The 21,790-nt window shown below is 33.8% G+C and overlaps 1 pseudogene; it reads right to left on the reverse strand.

Annotated features, from left to right (window-relative positions):
- Nucleotides 1–1,822: 1,822 nt before the first annotated feature.
- On the reverse strand, nucleotides 1,823–21,304 carry LOC149543274 (serine/arginine-rich splicing factor SR30 pseudogene; annotated as a pseudogene).
- Nucleotides 21,305–21,790: the final 486 nt, after the last annotated feature.

Raw genomic sequence — 21,790 nt, forward strand, 5'->3', positions numbered from 1 at the left:
GACATTGTTTACACATAGCATTATTAGGTTTCTTCATTTTTGAAAAACCTCTTACTCTTCATTTTTCTAATACGAACCAAATTTTCAAAATTGACATGACATAACCTCTTGTGCCATTACCAAATATGTTCATATTGTGCAAACAAACATGTCTCACTAGATAAACCTAGATAGAAAATGTTACCTCTTGTTTGTTCACCACTTCCAATCAATTTATCATTTGCATCAAATATTTTGGCCTTCCTATGATGGCATTCAACTTTGTAATCTGATTTGTTTAGCTATGAAATAGTCAACAGATTATAGTTAAGTCCTTCAACCCCGTAAACATTATCACATTTGATCTTGTTAGTTACTTGAATTGTTCCTTTACGTTTCACAAGACATGGAACATCATTACCAAATTTAACACAACCACCCTTGTATGGTCCAATGTCCTCAAATTTACATCTATCACTAGTCATGTAATTAGAGAAACCACTATCAATTATCCATCGATCATTTTTTTCACATAGGAGTTTAAATTAGTTTTCTCATCTTCGTCAAAATCTTCTTGTATAGAAACATAGATACGTCTTCATCATTACTTTCAGATTCAGTATCAATTTCTTCCTCAATAATATAACAAGATTTCTTACATTTGTCATAGTGCTTGCCCTAGTTTGCATTTTGCTATGATGGGTTTTCGTATTTTACTTTGATAGTCTTTGGTGAATTTTCTATTAATTAAGTCTAATTAAGAGATTTAATTAATGATTTAATTTAATAGAAAATTATTATGATATTTTAATATTTAATTTTATTTAATTTATTAGGAAATTAATTAAATAAAAAATAATTAAATTTGAAGATAAAAGTTATAAGTTTAAATTTGGAACATGATAATATTTATTTAGTTTAATAATAATATATTTAGAGTCCATTTTTAAATAAATGCTAAATAATATTGTTATTTAAGTTAATAAATATTTTATCAATTAAGTTTCGAAAATAAATTTAAAAGTGGAAAAGAAATTAATTTATTAAAAATTGCATGATTGCATGATAAGTGCATGAGATTTAAAATTAATAAATTAATTTAAAAAGGAGTCAATTGAATATTAAATAAAGTAATGTGCATTATTTTAATATCTATTCACATAGGAGTATGTGAACTCTTATTTGCACTCTAAGTATGTACATGTTGTCTACACTTAGGAGTTAGCACATTATTTGAGCACATGGTGTCTACAACATTCTAGACATCTCATCATGTTTATCTTCTTATAGTGGAAGTTATGTGCTTAGTTATCATGCTTATCTCCTAGTTCTTTCTAGACACATTCTAGATGCATCTTAGAGGTCTTTATATCCAGGCTCTCCTAGTGTGTATAGACAAGCTCATATTCTTCGACAAGCTCATATGCTTCTACATGTTCATAGGCTTCTACAGGCACTCCTAGCCACTTGGGGATTCAGTGCAATTTTTTTTGGAAGGACTGCAAATGTTGGAAGGGAATTTCTATGAATTTTTGAAGCATCAGTGTCCAGGTAGGCACTTGTGATTATTTCATATATTCTATTACTCTCTTTCTTCCTATCTTCATCGTGTCTACTAGTGGTTGTCTGAATATTTCTCTTTTAGTGAATCTTCAATCTTATAATTTAGAATTTGGGCATGCATGTTGTGCCATCTGAATTGAGAATAGAATACAATCTTTGATGCTTGATCTCTCCCTTAGGAATCTTCGATATGGTTAGACGATATTTGTCATCTTTCCATGTTTTGGCATATGGACCTATGGCTTTTGCTTTGACTTCTCATAGGACTTTCGCTTTGGCTCTAGCTCCTTGACCTGTTCTTTCTTCGACTTGAGTATGACTGTAATTCCTACTACTTGACCTACTCCTGCTCTTGTTGTAATTACTACTATAGCTTCTTGAGACACTACTACTAGACTCATAACATTTGACTTCTATATAAGACTAAGTAAATTGATTTCTAAACTCAAAATCATCAAGCTTTCTGATAGCATATTTCATGTCCTCATAGATAGTGTAGTCCACAACTTCAATTGTACCATTGTCATCAAAGAATACTTGAGAAAGAACAAACATCTCTAGCTTGGCACATGTGATCCTTCAAATCTTGCCAAGATGTAATGAAGGAAGCCCATTATTAATACACCATAGTTAGACTATTTATTAACTCCACCACTATCAACAATACGGTCACCACTAGCACCATAGTCACTGTAATGATCTCCTAAAGAAGGCAATCCTCAACCTTCATGAGCCAGTTCAAACCTTAATTTATGCCCTCCAAAAGAATATTCGTCGTGACCTATAATTGCATCTTTCACATCTCGAGCATCCTTAAACTCTATGAAAACAATAACCAGGAGGCTAAGGCAAGATTCTAAAATCAATGACAATAATGGATCCATATTTATAAAAAGGTCTTCAACTTTCCATTCTTGAATATCACCAGATTGTTTGTTACCCACCTCTACCAAGCGCACTCGTGATGATCTTGGAATTGGTGGTGATGCTAGCCGCAGGTTCCACTAAACTAAAGTCTGATCCTTAGATCCCAATGAGGGGTGCTATTATGCTACCTTGCTAGTAATGCTAGCCGCAGGTCTCCACCAAGATATGAGTCTAAGAAAGTAATGATCAATAATCATTCCAATCAAAAAATCTACAAAATAACATATGCCTTGTTGCAAGTTTTTGTGTATTTGTAGTTGTAGTCATAGTTAAAGCTTATCGTGTTCTGTAGTTTGGGGTCATTTTGGACAAACTACTCGATATACAAGGACTTCTATAAACAGAAGTGACATGCTACAGTCATTACGCTACCAAATGAGAGCCTTGAGTTGAAAGAACTTTAGAAATTCAAACTAATGTTTGCTATATTTCTAGGACGAGGCATGTTTTATAACAATCATTGAAGTTCCCAAAATTAACTATGAATATCATGTTGGTGTTTGTATTGAGTGAGAATAGTTTTGTGAGATGAACATATAAATGGGTGGGGGTTTATCCCTCCACACCCCACCTTATCGCATCCCTGACAGGGTACCTATGTGATCGCAGGGTACCTATGATCAGTACGCTATATGGTAATAAAAGCTCGCAGCGATAATATGATGGAATTTTTAAGATTTGATTTATTATTATTAAGTTTGGAAAATAGTTAATTTGTATAATGTGTTATTATATGTTATTAAATAAATATGAAAATATTGTTTATTAGATGTTAATCAATTTTTAAATTATTAAATGTCAATGAGCTAAATTATGAGCTCACATAAAACAAGTGCTTGCTATGATGTGCAATTCACGAGTGCAATGTATTTTATGATTTATTTAATGTTTACTATGTTTTGAGCTATGTTAAATTTAGTTTATATAAAATGTATTTATAGTGTCCTATGGTTTTATTTATATCATCTAATGTGTACTCATTGTTATTTGATATATGTTAAATGTTTAAAGAGTTTTCAATTTATAAAATGTGAATAAAATTAATGATATACTCAACTAATAGTTGAGGGACTTAAGTATTAACAATATTTAATTAAATTTTAATTAAGATATTATTAAAATGATTTGCGGTCTTATATTGTGAATTATATATTTATTAATTAATCTGATTAAATGTAGTTTAATTATGATTAATTAATAAAGATAGTAGGATAACTTGAATCTTAAATGTATTAGATTATTATAATATCAATAGAATCCTTCGAGTATTCCTTTGAAAATCAACAAGCGATATTTTAATGATTTAAATAAACATAATTTACCCATGGTATAATTTAGAGAATTGATTACATTGGAAAAATTGGACTTTTATTCTAAGATGGGAAAATAGTTAAACTATAGGGATTAAAATGTACCCCTTGGTATTTGGAAACTCACACGAAAATGAAGATTGAAACTTTATTGTGAACTGACACTATGTGATTTTAAAAGCAAACCAAGACATGTACTTGCACTTTGTGTTTTCTCTATGCTATCTATTTTGGGGTTTTGGGGTTGACTAGATTGTTGACCAGTTATAGGACATCTACCAAAGGCTCAGGGATTATGAGATATGATGTCATGGTGATGTTATTTGATCTCAATCTTTTTAAAACCCAACCATGGTAATGTGATGGTATGCTCTATGAGATGTTTGTATTTACTGTTCATTGATGCTCTTCAGTCTTCTTGTGTGAAGTTGAGATGTTTGTTTATGAGATACTTGACTTAACCATTTTTGAGTCATCTATTAGTTATACTTGGATTACTTTCTAGTCGCCTTGATGGGACTGAAGTGTTTGTTTTGATATTGATGATGTCATGTTGTCATATGTTTGACTTGACCATTTTGGGGTCTTCGATTAGTATTACTTTAAGATACTTTTTGGTTGCTTGTTGACAACTGGTGGGTATTGTGATTTATTCCAGTTGCTCATTGAGAACCGATGGATATTGTGATCTATCATTTGATTCTTTTCAATTGCTCATAGAGAACTGATGTGATTATTTTGATTATCTTTTTGATGCTTTCCAATCACTTGTATAGGGCTGAGGTGATCATGTGATTTGTGATTTCATGAGCTTAGGGTAGGTTATCTATATGTAGTGTCGAGAAGTGGCTTGCAATGGGGGCCGAGGCCCTAAGTGGCTGCCAGGGTAACTCATTGTAGGTTGTTTTAATAAGTGAAAAAATTACACTAAATTGGGATTTAAATGAACCTAATAAGATAATTGTATGTTCTTGCCCATGCCTCAAGTGCTAGTACAAATTAGGATGGGAGTAGAGAGAATGCTTGGTTGCGACCTTGCATTCTGTATTGTGCTTCATCAGTATGAGAGGATACAAGTGGCTACATAGGGATCACTAGGGGGCCAAGGTCTATTGATAGACTACTAGGGTAACTCTAGCATGATTCATGCAATGACACTTGCCCGCTTACATAGTAGATTCATACATGTCTTTGTTGTGCCTCTGGGTCTAGATGTCGATCTATGTGTTGGAACCTTTGAGTTAGTATACTTTTAGGATTCCTATACTTAGAGAGTATTTTTTTTATGTGATTTGATATCCTATTTGAGACTTGAGACTATCTCCTCAGCATGGTGGGAGTGGGCCATTTAGGTTCCATGCAATTAGATTGTAGTGCTTTTTCACTTTTACCATTTGAGATCCGTCCATAGACACTGTGGCTGGAGCATTCTTTGTTTGCATTTACCTTCATTCTATTTATGGATCTTATGATGGATGTTAGTTACTGACATATTTCTTTATATTGATGATTAGCATGTGATAGATGATATTATCTACTTTGTAGGATTATCTTATGCTTTATTCTTGCATGTTAGATTTCTTTATGCATTTTTTGTAGCATGTTTTAGGAGTGACATCCTTATTACTATAGTACCGATGATCTCTTCGGTGGCTTGGGATGTTAGGCATGGGGGATGGCTAGGGCCTACAATGGTGTAATGATGTTATTGATAGTTGAGAGGAACTATGCACTTAGTTAGTTGTGTTTTATGATGGATGGTTATCTTTTACGATGGTTGTTATATCATTATTGATGGATGGATGTATCATGTATGTTATTGGTTTCATTTACTTTATTGCACTTGTATCATGGTTTTGATGAGGATGATGTATCTTGTCATATCTATATTCTTGGAAGCCTTTCATACGCTGTGACATGTATAGTGGATGATTGAGCATTCCGAATTTAATTGCCAAGAGGCATTTGGAAAAAATGTATGTTATGGACTGTGGACCTTTAATTATTCTTTCATGTGGATGTGTGTTGGAAATGAGAATGGAGTAACTGAGAGGGGAGGGGTGAATCAGTTACTACAAAAACTTTTCCCACAAGTCCCTTAAGATGTCAAAGGAAATACTCATTGTTGATACTCATATAATCAAACTGAAAACACAAGAAACAAGAGACAAGAGACACCAGATTTAACATGGAAACCCAATATGGGAAAAACCACCAATGTAACTAGTTACTGTTTTTCACTCTTCTGAAGTGAGCCCTGTTAGGAGCCAACCTTGTTAAAGGTTACAAAACACACTGTTAGGTGCGACCTTGTTAGAGGATTTAATCACCCTGCTAGGAGTGGCCTTGCTAGAGGTCTTTAGATCAATTCAACTGAATTGCCACCTTGTTAGAGGATTTTACAAAAGGCTGTTAAACCCACTCTATTAAGAGATTTGAAAACACTGTTACAATTGTTAGAAAGTAACAATGAGTGATCTGAAATAAATACAACTTATCTTTGCTGATACAGATCTCTGTTCTGTTCCTCTAGATCCTCTCTGATCAAATGCAACTCTGCATCTCTGATCCTTCAGAAATTTGCTCTGACCTTCCTTATAATTCGCATATTAGATATTCAATCATATCTGCTAGCTTTTTTTTTATTCATACTTCCATGCTTGAATTCGCAACTTGATCCTTCATATATACCTTTCAGATTATCAAGTCGGCTCAAATACAAGTTACAATTATAAATAATTGTGCTATAAGTCGGCTTCATACATTACATAAAGTAATTAACTTTAATTACTTAACCTTCGAGAAATCCTTCGCTGACCGACTTAACTCGGTAAATACTGCACAGAAAATAATTCCTGTGTTAACCGACTGAGCTCGGTTAATACAGAGAATTTCGTGAAATCCTTCACTGACCGACTTAACTCGATAAATACTGCACAGAAAATAATTCCTGTGTTAACCGACTGAGCTCGGTTAATACAGAGAATTTTGTGAAATCCTTCAGTCGCCGAGTGAACTCGGTAAACACCGATTTCTCCGACTTTCTTTTGATGACCGAGTGAGCTCGGTTAACACTGTCTGCTACTTTTCTTCGATGACCGAGTGAGCTCAGTTAACACTGTCTGCTACTTTTCTTCGATGACCGAGTGAGCTCGGTTAACACTGTCTGCTACTTTTCTTTGATGACCGAGTGAGCTCGGTTAACACTGTCTGATGACTGATATGACATTTGTGTAACATCAAAGACAATCATGCAATTATCAATTGTATCCAACAATCTCCCTCTTTGGCATTGATGGCAACACAACATGTCATAGCAGAATGAAATTTGAAAACAAGTCCTTATCAGCACAATGTGTCATCAAAACAATTCTCCCTCTAAGATGATAGACTCTCCCTCTTTCAGTAATCTCCCTCTGTGAAGGAATTACATAAGAACTTTCTTTTTCACACAAATTTCAGAAAGATATGACAGTAAAGTAAATCTCTCCCTCTTTGACAACAAATGCCAAAGACAATAGAACTTAAATGAATTGTAATGTACCTTTAGTACTGATTCATATGCAAAGCTTCCAGATTTGACTGCATCAACAGATAGATTTTCATTTTGGTATGTGTTGATGCATCACTAAAACTTGTTTTTAGTGAATTTCGGATAGGGGTGTAACCCCTAACTTACCTCTGAGATACAAGAATGCATCCTTAGGTAGTGGCTTTGTGAATATGTCAGCAATTTGTTCCTTTGAATTGACATATTCTAATCTGATCTCCTTGTCTTGTACCAATTCTCTGACAAAATGATATTTGATTGCAATATGCTTGGTCTTAGAATGCATCACTGGATTCTTTGATATATTGATTGCACTACTATTGTCACAGAACATAACAACTGGTTCTTTGATTTCCATCCTCATTCCTTGCAATAACTGCTTAAGCCAAACAATATTTGAACAATTTACTGCTACAGCAACATACTCTGCCTCTGCTGTAGATTGGGATGTACAATTCTACTTTTTGCTTGTCCAAGAAACCAATCTCTTTTCAAGAAAGAATGCTCCTCCACTTGTGCTTTTCCTATCATCAAGGTTTCCTGCCCAATCAGCATCAGTAAATACTTTCAAATCCAAATTACCTCCAAATTTATACCATAGCCCATAATCTTCAGTTCCTTTCAAATATCTCATTATTCTTTTGATTGCCATTATATGAGTTTCTCTTGGTTTTGCTGAAAATCTTGCTACAATACCGACTGCAAGGGCAATATCTGGCCTAGTATGTACTACATACTGCAACTTTCCAATCATAGATCTATACAGTGTTTGATCCACTTCTTTGGATTCATCTTCCTTGGTAAGTTTCAATCCAGTACACATAGGGGTTCCAACTGGTTTACAATCCTCCATACCAAATTTTTTTAATATCTCCTTGATGTATTTTGACTGTGTGATGAAGATGCCATTCTTACTTTGTTGGATTTGAAGACCTACAAAGAATTTAATCTCACCAAACATAGACATCTCAAACTCCTTGTTCATTTGTTCTAAAAATTCTTTGCATAGATCATCATTGCCTGTGAAAACAGTGTCATCTACAAATATTTCTGCCAAAACAATCTTATTATCTGGACCTTCTTTTATATACAAGCTACTGTTATCATTAGTCCTTTGAAAACCAATCTGAATAAGATAGTTATGCAATCTTTCATACTATGCTCTAGGAGCTTGTTTTAGACCATACAGCGCCTTGTGTAATTTGCAGACCATGTTCTTCTTATCTGGATCAACAAAACCTTCAGGTTGTTCAATGTAAACTTCTTCATCCAGTATTCCATTGAGAAATGCTGACTTGACATCCATCTGATAAACTTTGAATCCTTTGTGAGCAGCATATGCAAGTAAGGTTCTTACACCTTCCAATCTTGCAACAGGAGCAAAGGTTTCTCCATAGTCTATACCTTCTTCTTGAGCATATCCTTTGCATACTAGTCTAGCTTTGTTTCTTGATACCTTGCCATCTTCATTTAGTTTATTTCTGAATACCCATTTTGTTCCAATCACATTCTTATCTTTGGGTCTAGATACAAGAGTCCATGTTTTGTTTTTCTCTATCTGTTCTATTTCTTCATTCATAGCCTCAATCCAACTATCATTTGCCAATGCATCTTTGATATTTCTGGGTTCAAAATCAGCAAGTAAACAAGTGCCTTTTAACTTACTTCTTGTCAGAGTTCCTTCAGATTTGTCTCCAATGATCTGATCTGGAGCATGATGCCTTCTGACATATTTAGCTAACACAGGTTCTTTACTTCTTGAATGAGTTTCATTTTTGTCCCTTTGTACTTCAGATTCTTGTTGTTCTGGCTCGGTAGATTCAGACTTGGTAGATACTTGCTTGGTAGAGTCTAAAAGTGACTTGGATTCTTTTAGCTCGGTAAAAACTTCCTGTGTCTCGGTTTGAACTTCCTGCAACTCGGTCATTGATGACTCGGGAGTTGAGGATTCCTGATTAACTGGAGTACTTTTTATAGTATCAGGTTCAATGTAAATAAATCTTCTGTAGTCTTCAGGAACCTTCTTGCTTTCTTCTTCTAATTTCTCTGCAAACTCATCAACTTTCACATGTGCACTTTCACATGTCACTAATTTTCAATCTTCTCAAGTTAGCCCTGTTAGGAGCCAACCTTGTTAAAGATTATACTACACACTATTAAATGTGACATTGTTAAAGGATTTAATCACCCTGTTAGGAATGGCCATGTTAGAGAACTTTAGAAAAATCCATTAGAATGCCACTTGGCTAAATGGTTTACATAGACTATTAAGTCCTTATGACTGTTAGGTCAACCTTGATTAAAGGATTTCAAAAATAGTTCATAATAGTTAGGAATAACAAAAAGTTTGATCTGTTAAGTACAACTCACTTTGCATATATAGATCTTTGTCCAGGTCCTAATATTGATTCACTATCTATCTTCCATTATCTTCTCAATCTCAAATTTTCTTGGAAACCATTCAAGAAATCAATCTTCACTTATTCTTGACTCAATTAATCCTTGTGCCTATATTTTCTAGTGAACAACACTAGTAACAACTCCAACTCTCTATAAATTCTTCACATGCTTTGCATAATAAATACCATAGATCTTAGGGTTCATGATTCAATCCATCAAATTCAATGAATCTAATCATCATTCTATTTATCTCTTCTTTTATAGAAACTTCTCTTTGAATTTGTCTCTTAAGTTGATTACCTAATCCTCTCCTAGAATTAAATGATCCAACTCATAGATTCTTATCTTCAACATGCTTTTCATAGCCCAATAAATCAACTTAGTTGGCTATAAATTATGATTCCTCACAAACAGTTAAAATGTTGTTCCTCACCCAACACTAATTTTGGACACTCAGTCATCACTAGGTTACTTGGTCTCTATAAAAATTATTTCTCAACATCAACACTATCACTTGGTTGATAATGATGCTCGATCAACACTGAATTTGCTTAGCACTTATTGTGGCTTAGTTAGCACTAGTATCACTTTACATGTTCATCAAAATAACTTAGTATTTTACTTTGTTACTCAATCAATCCTATGCATTTGATCTATCTTTGCTCTTATTTTCAAGATTTGAACATTACCATCTTCTCCTCTTGCAAAATAATTTAAAAAATTACTTTATCTGTCAAAGTCTAACTAATCGAATGTTCATTTTTAGTTTCCTCTTCATAAATCAACTTTTCCTCTTAATGCTTTTGTTATGAAAAACTTCTCAAATCCTCTTCATCAATCAAATAGATATGATATTTATATTAGATAGTAGACTATCTCACCAATAGGTTTGACATCAATGAGAACATAACAATTATTCCAATTGTAGTTTCCAACAATAAGGAGATTTAATGCATTGAATAATAGGGGAAGAAATGGCTTGGATGATAGTCAACCAAGTAACCTAGGCTTCACTTGGAATTAATTAGGAGTAGGAATGACAAAAAAATGTACTATTCACCACTTTACCAGAGATCTCAACAGGAAAAACAATTGAACCTTGAGGAAGATACAAGAAACCATTTGAAGTCTGAATCCAAGTGTGAGTTGAGTCATAGAAATCTTTTTTTTTTCCTAGCATATAAATGTTCCTCAGTTATAATATTGACCATATAAGTAGGATCAACAAGACACACATAATAATGATAATTATCAATCGCAGTAGTAATATAGAGGGGACCATTAGGAGCCTTAAAATTATTAACATCAATGAATGAGATAAAAAGAGCTCTCGAACACTTGTGATTTGATTTAGGTTTAGGTTGAGAATTGTGCATAGAGGGAATGTCTTCCTTAGGTGTAAGTGGAGGTTGAACTACACATTCCATGATATTAATAGTATTATCATTTTTTTATCATAAGGTATTATAATAAACATTCACTTCAAGAGGAGGAGAAGGAAGAGGATGTTGAGCAATAATATTAGTATGCTAAGGTAAAGGATTAGTGTAGATTTGAGGATTTTGATTAGGAGGTTCCAAAGATTTATTCCCATTACCATGACTATCAATAGATAATTCATTAGAATTAATTGAATCATAAACCTTATGTTTCAAAGAATAATAGCCCTTTGTATCATGTCAAGGCTATCGAAGAAATTGAGAAAAGGCTTTAGGATTAAAGTGTAGACTCAATGTAGTAGAAGGAAGGAAATTATTATATAGACCAATAAAATCAATCACTTTCTCCTTAGGATCTTTTTAAAAATACATCAAATTAGTCAAAGCAAAAAAAGGGCCTATATTATTCTAAAACTATTGTATAAAGGAACTAGAAAGTTTAATAAAGTGATTAATAGAGTAAGGTGGCAAAGAGAAATACCATTGCAAAGATTTTTCACATAAGGTGTGAGTAAATGGCTTAGCTAAAATCCTATAGTCATGAGCATAGTCACTACATAGAACTTGGAAAGTCTTAAGATGTATCACATGGTCACCTTTACCATTAGAAGTGTCAAGGAAAGCATATTAGCTTGTTTAGGAGAAATGGTATGGATAATGTAAAAAGATAAAGGAATACCCATTTCACATGTAGGAACATTAATATTACATTAAGTGAAAGAAGCAAGTTTTTGTTGTTGTAAAGAAGACATGGTCTAAGAAAGACTAAGGGTAGTGGAATCATTAGAGGAAATGGTGGAAAAGGAATATTCAACACACTAAGAAGGGTGTACAAATTAGCTAGAATAGAAGGAACTATGGGTGGAAAACTATGAACCATAATAGGAAGACTAGGATAAGTAAAAGGAAAACTATTATATGAAGGTTGTCAAGTTGGAAATAAAATAGTAGGAACACTCGCAAGAAAAGAAGGGATATGAAGAATACTAAAGAGATTAGACATCTGTACAAAAGTAGTCACAATAGGAGAAACATAAGTAGAAATTCTACAAATGGGTATGGAAACTAGAAAAATAGGCCCAAGAGTATTAATAGTAAGAGTGATCTCTAACTCAAAATAAACTATAGTTAAAGAGATAACATGAGAATGGGCAAAGTGGGTAAGATCGTGAAAATGATTTACACAATGTTCGTCATTATGGATCACTTTATTAAGAGCATCAAAAGTAAAAATGGTCTTAGTATTGTGATTTTCTTGTAAAAGTCAATCGTGTATTTTATCAATCGTAGAAGAAAGTTTGTCAACATGTTTAGGAGGAACCCTTTTAACCTAATCCTCATCATGAGATAAGTGCAAAGATTCATGCTCCATATAAGGATTAGGAAAATGAGAAACTGTAGGGTCACCAAGGTTTCCAAGATGAGGAGAAGGGGAATATGGATCAAAGAGATCCAAGAGTCTATGATTTCTCCTAACATGAATGCTATAAGTAGGACTAAAACTAGTAAGGATCATACACCAAACAAGGCAAGAAGACATAAAGAGATCTAACCTTATGATATGAACTCAAACCCAATGTAATATAAAGAAAAATATAAATCATGGAAAGATAGGTTACAAGATAATACAATAGAATGCAAAGATATAACTTTGAATAATAAATCTAACACCAAAGCAAAAGTGGAAATGTTGTAAGTTAGGTTCACCAATAAATTTAATGGTGGAAAATGTGATTCAAGGGTAAGAACCTAAGTTTTTCATATAACCACACATACATATTAGAATAGAGAGACAAGAGACAAGGAAAATAGTACTTTCAATCCTAATTCTAAAGAACTAGGTCTAGAGAGATTAGTGCTAACCCAAGTAAGGGGCACTAATGCAAACTAGGTCTAGGAAGAATAGGGAAAAGGTTTCCAAGTCCTTCAAAACCTGATATAAATGTAAGAAACTAGAAATAGATTTTTTTTTGGAAACAATTCTTCAAATTGTATGTTGTCATTGATATTATACAAATGTCAATATTTACCAAGAAATGAAAGGACTTGCAGTATTATCAAAGAAAATGTTAGTATTGACCAAGTAGTCAGGTGAAGAATAAATTCTAGTGTTAACTAAGAAGTTGTTTAATGAAGGATATCATTCTTGTAGTGTTAACTGATTGGTTGGGCATCAAAGAACTTCCAGTGTTAACTAGGAATTCAAATCCTACTATTGACTAAGTGACACCAGAATATAAATATCTAATAATTAATTGTTTGAGGCCAACTTTTTGGATGTTTATTGATTATCTGAAAGGGTAGTCAAGTTGACTCATCAAATATTTTGATATATATATGAAAGGTCAAATAGTAAGTACCAAAAAAAGAAGTGAAATACATGAAAAATATGGATATGTAAGAGAAAAAAAAGGCAAAGCAAAAAAGTGTGGAAGATAAGATGCAAAGGACATCTCATCATTAAGGATCCAAAGGTCAAGTCATAAATCAAGTCAAATTATTGTTACCTTCTAACCACTGTAGCAGTGAATAAATCTCTTAATACAGTTGACTTAACAGTCATATTATAAATCCTCTAAGAATGTGACATTTCAAGCTTGAAGTGTTTGATGACCTCTAACTAGGCCACTCCTAATAGGGTGATCTAAATCTGCTAACAAGGTCATACTTAAATGTATGTTTTGTAAACTTTAATAGGTTTGGCTCCTAATAGGGCTCACTTCAGAAGAGTGAAAATTATTCTGACTAGTTGCATCGTGGTTTTCCCAAATTGGGTTTCCACATTAAATCTTGGTTTGATCTATGTTCATGTTATTTTCTTTATATTTTATGTTTTTGCAACTATGTTACTAAAGGTTAAAATAGACTAATATTCATAATATTGCTTTTTTAATTGAGTGATAGTAATATCTTAGCTTTAGTTGGACAATATTGCATTATCAATGAAAAGTTTGATTTAACAACTAGGGATAGGGAATTGTTTGTGTAGTAACTGAACCACCCCTCCACTCTTAGTTACTCTCTTCATTTATAACAATTGGTATTAGAGCATTTGTTTATTGAAAGAAAGGTTTCAAGTACCTAAGCTAAATATTAGGATGTCATATAGAAGGGAGATTCCCAAACTTAACACAGACAACATGTTAGCATTGTAGAAATTGATGAAGCTACATCTATCAAGCATTAGTGATATTGGTTAGTTCTACTTGGAAAACAAATATATGCCACCACCTAAACCTATGACTGTGGATAATATTAAAGAGGAAAAGGATCACAATATAATTATGATTGATATATCTTCTTCTCTCAGCTATTCTAAATTTGATGAGGTTAAAGATTCTCCTACTACATTTCAAATGTGGGAAAAACTATACAGAGTCTATGGAGGTCATAAAAATGTGCAAAGAGCTAAGGAAGAAAGTTTAAGAGGTGGGTTTAATCAAATAAAATTGAAATAAGGTGAGAACATTGTCCAATATAATGAAAGAATCAAACAAAGTGTGAGTGTAACTAGAGCTACAAGAGGAGACATAACTTATGAGGCAGTGGTCAGCAAGGTACTAAGAACTCTTCTTCCTATTTATGAAATTAGAGTTTCAAAAATTCAAGAGATGAGATGAAATCCTAAAAATAATATAACCTTGGATGCACTTGCAGGAATATTAACTTCTTTTGAGTTGGATAACTTTGATAACTATGATCCTACTTCTAGCAACTTTGAATCTCCATTCAAAGCCAAACTAACTCTTGGAAGAAAATGAGGTAACTCAAAAGGAAAATATGTTGATAATAAAGAAGAATATGAATTAGATGAAGATATAGAATTCATTGAAGCCCTAATTGAAAAAATATTATCAAAAGGGAAAGGAAAATTGGTGCAGGAGCACCTAACCCTCCACTCTCTAGAGAATCTATCATTTCTAACTCTTCATGAGTTTTACTCAAGGTCATCTATGCCTAAGAGACATTTGTAATGGCTAGAAAGAGTTATCTAATAAACCAAGCCTATTTGTAAGACCTAGTCCCCATTTGGTTATCTATGAACCATGGGTTTTTTACTATGGTCATTACACACATCTTAGTCATCAGATAGGGTAGGTGTGTGCTCAAGTTTCTAAATTATGTACTTGATTAACATAGGGAATCCCTTTGTTAGTTGGCCCAACTTGGTTAGTATAAAGTTTATTCTAAAATTCCTTTGTTAACTGAGCCAACTTAGTCAACACTATCTCTAAAATTGGTTAACACTAGATGCTTGTCACATATGGGGGAGCTGCCTTCAATGCCTAAGTGAGGTCAGTTAATAGTCACTGCTATATAAAGGCTGACAATTTCTCATTACATTTAACAAAAATTCACTTAATGACTCCCAATAGTCGCAACCTTTTAAAATAGGTTGGATTATCTTTGAAGACATGCACATAGAACGAATGTAATTTTTCCATTTGAATCAATAAAAGATCTCATTTTTCCATGTAAAATACTACATTTCATGAGTGTACAGATTGGTACGGGTTGGCACATATGAATGAATTATTGATTTGGAATCCTAAAAATCTTAGTAGAACAATACAAGTGGTTTGAGGGTTTGAAGTGCTCTATAACTAAAGTATCTGAACTTCTTTGTTGGGTGCACCAAAACCCTCCATTTAGTAACTAGTTTTAGTAAAAATGGCCTAACTTGCATTCCCACTGTGGAAACTTCATGCCACTTGGAAAAATGAAATTTAGAAAGATGCAAAATAATTTCCCTAAAGGATGGGAGATGGAAATAAAGGCTACTAATTTTATAGCAAGCCCTAGGCCAAACATATCTATGTGTTTAGTGTAGGACAGCAAGTGTTGAAGTGTTGCAGGCACTTGGAGGATGGATGAAACCAATATCAAGGTGGATAATTATCTCTTATAGATCCATAAATTTTTCCTAGTTGATATCCTATCCTGTTCAATCACCTATTTTGTTCTTCCTTCGCAAACCCTAACAATTAGGCCTAATAAGGGTAACTGTTGTATTTTTGGTAAGGGGGTCATTTGACTAGTTGAGAACCTGAAAGTTTGGAATCATAAGATTCCTCCAAAAGGTTATCCATATATTAATTTTTTTCTATATAGCCTCTGGAGGAATTTTAAACTAAAACCTAATTATCTTGTTGATAGGTTAATTGGAGCTCCTAGGCCTAAATGGTGATTTTGCTATGTATGATCTTTGGGAACAAGATAGGCTAAACATTTGTTGAAAAGTTAAGGAACCTTTCTACTCCCCTATAAACTCATAGGTTCCCACTTCAAGCATAAACCAAATATCTAAAGATTTTTTTCTTTAAGACCTAGTTGTGCTCTTTTGGGTGCCTAGGCCATGTTTTCTAGTAAGTTTTTTTTGAAGGCATAGAACCCTCTCTTTATTCCATTTTGGGGTCTTCAAAGTAGTTCAAGACCACACCACATCATTTTTTTCTTTTTTAATATAGACCTCTCCATCAAGTGGTATCAAAGAGACCTAAGATCCCTTAAGGTAGGAAATTTTACAACACCATGGAACGAGAAGACGAAGGAGGCTTATCTTCAAGGATGACCAATGCAGAGATTTTGAAATACTTGAGAGACCAAAAACTAAGGAAAGATGAACAAAGAGAAAAGGAGATGCAGTTAATGAGGCAAGAGATGGATAGTCTTAAAGAACAGGTTCATAATAGAAGTAGTGAAAACTTTGAAGAAGTTAAACAAGGGAGTGATGAAGAACCACTTGAGCGAAAAGATGAAGAATGTCCTATTGACAAGAGGCTACTTGTGAGGACCTTGAAATCTATGGAGAGGAGAACCATGGATGCTAATCTTGACTTGCCCACACACAATTGGAAGATGGACCTAGAGGCTATAATAGATTGGGTAGATGCCCTAACCAGTTTCTTTGATTGTAAAGACATCCATGAGAACCAAAGGGTAAATATTTCCAAGTCTAGACTCAAGGGCTTTGCACTCACATGGTGGAACTTCACTCAAAATGATTGGGTGAAGAAGGAAAAGAATCTAGTCACCACATGGAAGATGATGGTGGCTCTACTCAGAGAGACCTCTTTCCCTGAGGATTATGAAGTTCAAATTCATCAAAAGAGAATGATTTTGAGGTAGAAAGAGATGGACATCCCTACCTACACTGAGGAATTTCATAATTTGGTGATGAAATCCAAACTTGTTCAACTTGAAAGTGTGAAACTTGTCAGGTATATGCAAGGAATAAGGCTTTCCATTTGAGATGAATTAAGTTTGACAAGTCCTACCACTATAAACTAGTGCTATAAATTGGCACTTAAGGTTGAAGAAAAGTTCAAGAGGAGGAATGGAAAAAGTTGTAGAAATAAGGGAAACAATGATAGAGGAAAAGAAAACTTTCAGGGTAAACGAACACAAGGCAATAAACTTGAAGGAGATTCTAACAAGGAGAATACACAAGGTGAGAATAGTTCAAGAGGTGGATATAGAGGAAGGAGAGAAAATGGAAGAGGAAAAAATGGTGGAAGAAAAAATAGATAGACCAAATGCTACAATTGTAACTAGATGGGCCACTATACAAAAAATGTCCTATCAAGAGGCCAATGGTGATGAAAGTGTTAGAGATTGTACTGGTGAAGAAGTAGCTACTCTCATGATGAAGAGGATGTTAATCCAAGAACCTATACCAATTGAGCCTCCATAAAGGAAAAATCTATTTAAGACCAACTATAAAACCATGGAAAGGTATGTAAGATAGTTATTGATTCTGGTTCTATTGGCCTTATTTCTCACATGCTAAGAAACTTTTTTATATTTGTGAAAAATAGGAAGAATTATGTCTAGATGCTTAGGGTTTCTAAATATTTTGTTAACTCTCATGTAAAACCCTAGGTAAAGTATTTTTTTTGTTGTGTCATTGAAATTCATTCGAAATACATTTGCCTTTTCAAAAAGAGATATATGAAAACCTTGCTATATCTTTATATCCCTAGGTTTTAAGCTAATGTTGTATGTCTATATTTTGTGATCTTTTTAATATTTTAAGTCATGATGTTGCAAAATCTCAATAATTGCAACATCGCTACACTCTACTAACTAACCATTTCAAAGGTAGAAAAAGTGTGAAATAGTCTATTTCAAGCTCAGTGCGGCTTCACAGTGGTCAGTGATAACATCAAGGCTGGAGGTGTGATTGAGTGAAATAAGCAAGAGCACATGTTCACAAGTCATTTTTGACTTAAGGCATTTCAAGTGGAAATGATGCAATAGAAGGAAAATGGTCAAGCCCAAACCATCATCACAAGGTCATAGGTTATAAAGTATTGAAGGTATCTTAAGATGTGACCATGTGAATGAAAGGAAGTAGGTAATAAAGATGTCAGTGCAACATCATAGGTAACCAAATAAAATAAGAAGACTAAGTTGTGAGGATAAGAAATATTTTGATGGTTCAAGATTATAAACATGCATATCTTCATAGCTAAGTTAAGATAACCTCAGGTTAGTGGAGCAAGGCAGCAAAAGCTTTTAGTTGTATCTTTATGAGGTTACATGTTGGGTTAAGCTTTTAAGTGGCAATAGTGTGAAGCAAAGAAAAGAAGTTAGCATAAAGGATAATCGCATGATCGCACAGTTAAGTGGCAAGGGCAATTGTGTAGTTGCTACACTTTGAAAGATATCTAGCTATTGAGATTTATTCTATCGCACCATCACTTGAGTTAGTGAATAATTCATGGTAAAGGTAGCAAAGTGGTGAATGTAACCCATAGCACTATCGCAAGGTCTAACTCCAGTTACCTAGTTAATATTGCAAGGAGCAAAGACAGGTTTAGAATGGTTAAGGTTAAAGACCATAGCATGTTTACAAGGGTTTATGTAAAATTTTAAGTTCAAGTAGTGAAGCTAAGAGAAGAAGATAACAGTCAATTAAAACAATGGAGTGCATCTTCACAATCAAAGAGTAAAAATAAACAAATAATGGTGTAAATCCATGATAAAAGGAACTATTGCAATCAAAAGGTATATTTTGCACTCTCACACAGTTTTTTAAGCTTTTAAAATAATAAGTTGTAATGTTGTGCTATAAAGAAAATTTCAAAGAAAAATGCTTGGCACAACATCACACGATTAGAGTGCACATCTTATCTAACAGTTGTGAAGGGACGATAAGGTAAGAATGTAAAGTAGCACATCATCATAGGCATAAAAGATGTTAAGTGATAAACAGTTGTGAAAGTGTAGAATGTTAATTAAAAGGCTCATCATCAGATTGTGGTGGTTATGAAGTTAAAGTAAAATGGAGTTGTGAATGAGCAAATAAGGGCATTCATAGCATCACAAGAAAAACTCAGTAGTTAGAAAGATAAGATGCAAGGGTGCAAAATACCAGAAAGAAAATCCTAGTCATATCATTTTAGCTAGAATCAAGAAGAACATAAAAGTCATGGCAAAGGAGTAATGATTTTTTTTGTGCATTTTTGTAAGTGCCAGTTTAAAAGCATGAAAGCAGTTTTAATGGCCACATTTGAGCTGGATGAAGAAATATGAGATGGATGTACGAAGATATGAAAAAGCATAGATATGGCCAAATTTTTGAGAATTGATAGGTTTTTCAAGTGTGCTGGTCTTAAATGCCATCAATGCCACAATCCCATTGCAGAAGCAAATAATGTTTGAAAGATAAGGAAATTTTCATTACCATTTTTATAATTGTCTGAGTTTCTTGAGTGAATTTCAAGTTGCAGAGTGATTTCTAGTGATTTTTAGCATTCAATATACAGAGTTAATAGAATCATTTGTAGAGATGGCTCGGAGAGAAGGAGAACTAATTGCACAAGTAGTGATTGAAAACCCGGATGCACCACCAAAGGTTCCAAGAACATTTGTAGGAGAATGGATACATATTCTTCCTAGTTCCACTAATTCCCAGAATGCAAATGATTTAGCTTGCAGAGACCCATATGCATCACGTAATGACGCAGAGGTTCCTAATAGGAATGGGTATGAATTGTTCAAGTATTTCTACAAGAACATAGCAGCAAAGGTTCTAGTGTGTAACCCTTGGGTAAGGAATTTGGGTAAGGAATTTGAGGAAGTTGATTATGCTAGAAGTGTTTGTAGATGTGGATTTGATAAAAGCATTAATCAAATGCTACAATCCTATTAATAAGTCATTCCACAGGAGAGATAGAAGTGTTTTCCTATCTATGAATAAAGAAATGTTCATAGAGTCATTTTGTTAGAGTAATATTTTGTTTTCTTACTACTTAAATCATTTTGATTTAATTAGTTAAGTTATTACTCTTTAGTTCTTAAGCTTTCTCTTAGGTACATTAATAATTAATTCTTTTATTAATTCTTAATGTGCAACCTAGCTTTCTTAGGTTTTAGGGTTTCATTCACCTTTAAGGTTGAACTCTTGTATTGGTTTTTTTTAATCTTGGAATACATTTTTCTCTCACTTCATTGAGATTTCCAAGTTACGCTTTTTTCCCTCTTTGGTTTCCTTTTAGCAACAGGTTATTTGCATGCAGGTGTTCTTGGTGAACTGTGAAGTTGGTTTTTCTCAACTTCTACATGGTATTAGAGCTTCCCTATTACTACCTCATCTAGAGATTTTGAAGCCACAATTTGAAGATAGAAAACCTAGCTTTTATGGTTTTTTCTGTTCAATTTAGAGGCATCTTTTTTTGGTGCACTTTGGGCAAAAATAGATGCCACGATTATGCTCATAAGGCCTAGTATAGTCAAAAATAATATAAAATTCATCAATTTTAGCCACAGTAGCCTCTGAAAAAAATTGGCTCCCCGTGGCCTTACAGATTCCAAAAATTAAAAAGATCAAAAAAAGTTTTTAAAAGATTTGTTGGGCATACAGCTCGGTGGCCACCAGTGTGCCACCCACATGTCACCCACACTCGAATATGACCTCACCTCTATTAGTGCACCACTATAGCCCTGCCCACACCCCAACATCACCAGCACACCACCATCCCTCTTCCACCATCAGAGCAACTCAGTTTGACGACCACCACCACCATTGCCCTACCACCCAGCAACCACCACCACCAGCTTTTCATCACCATTGGAGGTGGCATCACTTTCCCAACAGCTAATGTTAGTTCTCCAATAGGTGACATCATCATTATGTCACTAGAAAAAAATTCAACAAGGTATTTTTTCCAAGCAGTGACATCAATTTTCTGTTGACTGATTCTTTTTTTGACGACAAAATTTTTTTTCTTGAATAGCCATATGGCTGTCAAATTTTTTCTAGTGTCTATATTTTTCTAGACAGCTCATTCTTTGGAGGAGCAGTTGGTTTTTTGGCGGTAACTTGAGCATATGGAGGCTTTTTTTAATCTGAAAGAAGCACCAAAAAGTTGGTTCCAAGAAAGAGATGATGATGATGGTTTCATTTTATGACTTGGCCACTTGAGCTCCTATTTTTTGCATTGAAGTAGAGGCTTTAGTTTCCTCCCTCTCTGCATCTGGCATCCAAGTTTTCTTCTCAATTTTTGTGCTTTCCTTACTTGGTTCTTTGGTTCATGAGGGATAAATTTATACATTGTGGGGGGGTGCATTTTCATTTCTTTCATTTAATTCAAAAATGACCCTTCTACTTATGTCTT

Source organism: Cupressus sempervirens, chromosome 8, assembly GCF_028749045.1.
Source record: "Cupressus sempervirens isolate cs-2001-9-10 chromosome 8, ASM2874904v1, whole genome shotgun sequence".
Taxonomy (NCBI): domain Eukaryota; kingdom Viridiplantae; phylum Streptophyta; class Pinopsida; order Cupressales; family Cupressaceae; genus Cupressus; species Cupressus sempervirens.